This window comes from Somniosus microcephalus, unplaced genomic scaffold (genome assembly GCF_052327205.1).
Source record: "Somniosus microcephalus isolate GS21.2 unplaced genomic scaffold, FLI_Smic_1.0 unresolved_chr2, whole genome shotgun sequence".
Classification (NCBI taxonomy): Eukaryota; Metazoa; Chordata; class Chondrichthyes; order Squaliformes; family Somniosidae; genus Somniosus; species Somniosus microcephalus.
The window spans coordinates 55,709,503-55,716,241 of NW_028225180.1; positions in this window are offsets into that span (position 1 = coordinate 55,709,503).

Sequence of the window (6,739 nt, forward strand, 5' to 3'; positions counted from 1 at the left end):
CCCGCCGGACTTTCTCTCTAGGTCTGAATGCCGGCCTGCTTGCAGCGCCGGCCATCTCCCGAGTGCCCCCTCCCCGTCTGTTATTGCTTGCCTCCGATTTCGCTGCTTGTCCCAGCTGTACAGCCAGCTGCTGGAGCCCCAGCCTGACGCCTAGGAAGGATTAGCGCAGTACCTGCCACCATCTTGGCCAGCTGGTGAAACCACGGCTTCTTTCACTTTCTTGAGTCTTCTGGACGCCCGAGGAATCGATGTCCTTGAGGTGCTGCCGAATTGCAGGTAAGTCCGTTTCCACTTCATCGTCACTGTAGTGTCCGTGTGTTGATAGAGACACTGAAGACAGGAGTTGGTTCATAGGTGTTTACTAAGCAAAGTCTGGGGGGGTACTAACGGATATAACACAATATACAGGCTTATATAGCCCGAGTGGCCATTACCGGCACTACAGCACACATGGGGCTCTTAAAGGCACATATACTACAGCAAATTCCATAGATTTACTACCCTCTGAGTGAAGAAGTTTCTCCTCATCTCAGTTTTGAAAGGTCAGCCCCTTATTCTAAGATTATGCCCCCTAGTTCTAGTCTCACCCATCAGTGGAAACATCCTCACCGCAGCCACCCAATCAAGCCCCCTCACAATCTTATATGTTTTGATCAGATCGCCTCTCATTCTTCTGAATTCCAATAAGTAGAGGCCCAACCTACTCAATCTTTCCTCATAAGTCAACCCCCTCACCTCCGGAATCAACCGAGTGAACCGTCTCTGAACTGCCTCGAGAGCAAGTATATCTTTTCTTAAATATGGAAACCAAATCTGTACGTAGTATTCCAGGTGTGGCCTCACCAGTACCCTGTATAACTGCAGCAAGACTTCCCTGCTTTTATACTCCATCCCCCTTGCAATAAAAGCCAAGATTCCATTGGCATTCCTGATCGCCTGCTGTACCTGCATACTAACCTTCTGTGTTTCATGCACCAGGACCCCCAGAACCCTTTGTACTGTAGCACTTTGCAGTTTCTCTCCATTTTGATAATAACTTGCTCTTTGATTTTTTCTGCCAAAGTGCATAACATCACACTTTCCAACATTATATTCCATTTGCCAAATTTTTGCCCACTCACTTAGCCGGTCTATGTCCTTTTGCACGTTTTTTATGTCCTCCTCACTCACTGCTTTCCCTCCCATCTTTGCATCGTTGGAAAAATTGGGCATAAATTGCACTCGGTCCCTTCCTCCAAATCATTAATATAGATTGTAAAGAGTTGGGTCCCAGCACTGACCCCTGCGGAACACCACTAGTTACTGATTGCCAGCCCGAGAATGAACCATTTATTCCCAACTCTCTGTTTTCTGTTAGATAGCCAATCTTCCACCCATGCCAGTATATTGACTCCAATCGCGTGATCACTGTGCAACCATATACACACTGCAGGATACTGCTAAACACTGAAAATTCATGCTCACCTGGCAGGATCCTGATACACTTTGATTCTCCAAACATATCTGGCAGGATTGGGATACACTGTGAAACCCCATACACACGTGACAGGATCCTGATACACTGTGAAACCCCATCCCAAAACTTGATACTCTGTGAATCCCGATACACAGCTGGCAGTTTCCAGATACACTGTGTAACCCCATAAAACCCTGGCAGTGTCCAGAGACACTGTGAATCCTCATAAAACACCTGGCAGGATCCTGATACAATGTGAACGCCCATACACACCTGGCACGATCCTGATGCAATGTTATACCCCATACACACCTGGCAGCCTCCTGATACATTTTGCAACCCCATACAAACCTGCCAGGAACCTGATGCATAGCGAAAACACACAGACAGATGGCAGGAACGTTTACACTGAGATACTACAAACACAGCAAGCCCGAACATTGTCGATCCCGTGCTCACTTGGCTGCTTCCCGATAATCTGTGAAACCAGTAACTACCTGGCAGGATCCTGATACACTGTGAAAACAAATACACCCCTGTTAGGTTCCTGATACATAGTGAAACCCTACACACACCTTGCAGGATCCTGATGCACTGTCAAACCCTAACACACCAGGCAGGATCCTGATATACTGTTAAACCCCATACACACGTTGCAGAATCCTGAACACTTTTAAACACCACACACACCTGGTAGTATCCCGAACCACTGTTAAACCCCATAAACACCTGGAAGGACCCCGATACCTTGTGAAACCCCATACACACCTGGGAGAACCCTGTTACACTAGAATTCCATACACACCTGGCAGGTCCCAATAATACTGTGAATTCTCATACACACTGGCAGGACCAGGGCCGAGGAAACTGTATCAATAAATCTGTTATTGTCCCCTCAGTACGAGACCAGTTTTATCCCATTGCTGACTATTTAATGAACTGCTTTATCGAGATGCTGTTACTGGCATGTGCCAGTGTCTGTTTTGATAATAGAGCTGCTAAAACGCATTGATAAAGTGATGCTGGAAATGTCAGGAGTGAAAAGCCATTCTGTAATTCCCTCCCACAGCAATGGCTTAATCCAGAATGTTAATGCAGACAAGCTCGGCACAGGCCAGAGAACCGCAGCAGTGGTCCATAAGATGCACAAATAAAATGGCCGGGGCAGGGAGGCTGTGTTTGTGCATTGCTGGGGATAAAGCTGCTCAGTTAGAAAGACTGCACTGTGCCACTCATGCACAACACAACAAGGTTCTGTGCAAGTGTTGTCCTGTCCCACCATGTAGATGCGGGAGAACGGCTGGGACTCGCCTGGCAGAGGCGGAGATCCAATAAACGCCAGAAAGCACTTTGTTCTGACCTGTCCCCATGTTTGTCGATTTAACAGCAAGATTATTATTTTAACTCGGGGGTGGGGATATAGTTTGCGATCTAGAATCCTGAACGCATCAGTTCAGCATCAGGGTAAGTCATAAATCAGCAATTTCAGAAACTTTGTAATTAAAATCTATAAATAGAGTTTCTATTGAACAGAACATTTAACTTTCTCTGTAATAGATCTACCGGTAATTGTCATGGCCTCACGTTTTAATTCTGATTGGACACAGGGTGGGACATTGGGTGTTATTAATAAACTATATTTTGCAAAGTTTTCCCTCAATTCTCCTGCACCGCGTATCTGACCTTTACCCCCCTGGAATTCTGTGAAATTCACAACAGGTGAAGCTCAGCCTTAAATATAAACAGCCAAATAGATCCGTTTAAATGGGACGTTCAAACCCTCCAGTGCTGAAGTTATTGTCCAGAAGCTCCGGTTAATCTTTACATTTACCAAATGCTGGAATTCATTATTCAGGAGATGATTAAATGTAGGAGCAGGAAGAGGACGCCATTCAGCCCTTCGAGCCCGTTCTTTTATTGAATGAGATTATGGCTGACCTGTATCTTAAACCCATGAAGCTGCCTTTGATTCATTTCGCTTGATAACCTTAACTAATAAAAATCTGTATCCGACTTGAAAAAAGCAATTGACACAGAATTCACAATGTTTAGGGAGTTAATTCCATATTTCAACTAACCTTTGTGTGAAAAAGTGCCTCCTGATTTCACTCCTGAGCAGCTTACCTCTCATTATAAGATAGCACCCAAGCCCCACAACCGCTGATACCCCTCTCCCCACAATACCCTTCCCACAACCCACACCCCCGCCACACTCCCCATTCTGGATTCTCCCACCAGAGGAAATCTCTCTCTGTATCGAATTTATGGAACCCTTATATCATTTTAAACACCTCAATTAATGCTCACCGGCTGCAGCAAACCCACCATTTACACGCACTGTAAATGTAACATTGAATTCAGAGAGCTGAACTTGATTTTATTTATATAACACTCACTCAACATTTAGGTACACAGTACATTTTTATTGAAATGAACAAAGGCGGGACAAGCAGGTCAGACCAAACACATAGTTCGGCTCAGTAAATCTTTATATAACAAATAACTACTCAAGTCAGCAATAGGTAGGAGGGCACTGGGACTTTTACCAAATCTCCCGACTTTTCTGCACATCCCTGGAACAAGAGTAGATAAAGTAAACATTATAAATAATGAATTATAACAGGTGAAGTCACAGCGAATTGTCAACCCGGTTGGATTTGCATTGTCCATAAAGGCCGCTCCCTGTTCTGAAGCAAATGAGGAATGTTTGAGTTGAAATCCATCCTGCGGGCTGGCAGCTGCTAACACACAGAGGGCGGAACCCTGAAACTCACAGAACAAGGATCAGGTCAAGTTCACAATTTGAGACTTGCTAAAGTAAATGAATGAACTTCTACCTGATTGTTGTAATGTAGTAACAAGGATATAACTCACAAAATCTGCACGGAATTAGACACAGAAATTCCTTGTGGGATCTATATAGCTTCTACGATTCAACTCTGTGTTTTATTTCATTTCTCCCTTTGCTCTTCCTCCCTAAAGCCTATTTCCCGCTGTCTGATAAGTTCTCCAGCGAGGGTTGCGACTGTTCTGTGAGTGTAGGTTCAGACCATGACTGAGGGCAATACATTTTACAGCAGGCGTTTCAGGGCTAAACCACTCCTATCACCACCAGTCTCCCCACATACACGTTTTAAAGTGGTTGCGGGATAGAAAGCAGGAACCCAGACTCTGGGGATTTACCCTATTGTGGTCCAGCAGTGCCTCCTCCCCATGTTAGAATTTCCAGTTCCGAGACTCGGGTTGGAGCCTGGGTCCTCTGATTCAGGGTGACCATTTTTATTGTATCGCTCGCTGGACCTTTTTTTGCCCAGTACCCTTTTATGTAACTGATCAAAGGCGAGACCAGCAGTTCAGGCCCAACACACAGTTCAACTCAGTAATTGGTTAACACGTTCACACTGGTCGATTATCTGTCTCCGCCGAGCAACTGGAACATCAACCTCTGGTTACCTGAGGCCGGACTGACCACGATCGAGTCACGGGATCGGAGCAACTTCGGAGATAAAACTTGTCCTTGATTAATTATAATGAGAAATTAATTTTAACGCAGCAATATCAGTTTCAGTCAGTTAGAAACGGATGTGAATTTGGTGGGTGAATGGAGCATGAACTTGTGTTTTAGCTGATACAAATTAACATTAATCTTGTGTTTATTTGTCAAACTGGCTGAACAAGAATCAGAGAGGCCGCTTTCTTTCGAGGGAAACAAACTTCAGGAATGTTTTAGTTGGAAACCGAACACAGGGCAGGAACCACATTTCACATATAAAGTACGATCCTAATGGTTAATCATTATGTTATCAAATGCGTAAATTACCAACAGGTAGGAAGGTTTAAAAATCAGTATTTAGGGAAATATAATTTCAAATTAATCTTGTCTTATTACACTAATGTAATTAATGTAGATGTAAATGCAAATTGTTGCTGCTGTGTGTTTATTGTACTAATGACAGCATGAGTGTAACAGCAAATAAATTAAATTTACGAAGACTCCAACTTGGTTAAAATTGAATGCCAGAGCATAAATTTAACTATAGTTTGGAAGAATTATTGATCCGAGACTGACTCACTTTTGTATTTCCCAAGTGCGGAAAGGAAGGGACGCTGACTGAGAGTTTGATTGGACGCATGTGTGCGGACACACACAGCGAGACAGACGCACAAGTGAAGAATTGTGATTGGAAAACAGCAGGCAAATCCTTCACTTTTACATTTATGGTCATTTCTGAGATTTCAAGACCCCTAAAGATATTCCACAAATCAATGTTGAACGTCATCTCACTGTTTAAAGTTACATCATTCACAACATTATACATTAGTGTTAATGTTAGTGGAACAGTGGTACATGTCCTTCTCTCCTACAGTGTTCATCAGTCAGGTGCTGACACCTTGGCAGATGTGGTCAATACATTCAAATAGAAACACCAACCAGGACACATCTCCATGAACACACATACAATGTCACTGCCCATAGAGACCAGGGGAATTATACCCAGCTATATATTGTGTATGTGGATAGATATCATGTTCATAATATACCATAATTTTACATAGAAACTAAACAAATTCAAAATATTAAACATAAGTCTGTGAATTGAAATAATACAATACCGCCAAACTGTTTAAAACCAAGTGAAGGATCATGTAATACTTCAATGATCACCCTGCTCCATATTTCCCTCCATAATATCCCCTACCTCAGAAATAAGGCTGGTTTTGGCCTGCACTCAGGAAGTTGTACTTATGGGGGAGGAGGGACTTGAAATCATGTGTAACAAGGTAAAGTTCTCGTTCTCTTTTTTATATTTCCATCTTACCCCCTATTAATAATATATTTATTACAGAGCAGCAGAATCTAGGAACGCCTGTCTTCACCATGGCTCTGAGGCTCCAAAGAGGGGAGATGATCCAATATCTTCAAAAAGAATAAAAATGGACACTGGTATGTTCAAAATATTCTTTCAAATATAATTTCTGACCTGAAAATGGATCATGAACTTAAGCAGGTACTTGCAGCTTACACAGGAAGAGGGAACAGGACAGGGGCTGTGTAGGAAGAGGGAAGTGGGTGACCATCTAGAGGGGCATCACAGTCACAGGTGGAGGGAGCCCCTGAGTACTGGAACTGTCCAATAGATACCTAGTATTGGGGACTGTAAGGTGGATAGAGGCAGTGACTCAGACTCTTCTACAGCCCTGAGTTGGACCCGAATGGTAAGTTACCTCCCTGGTGCCAGGCGAAAGAACATCCTAGAACGGGTTGGACCACCTCTGGGAAGG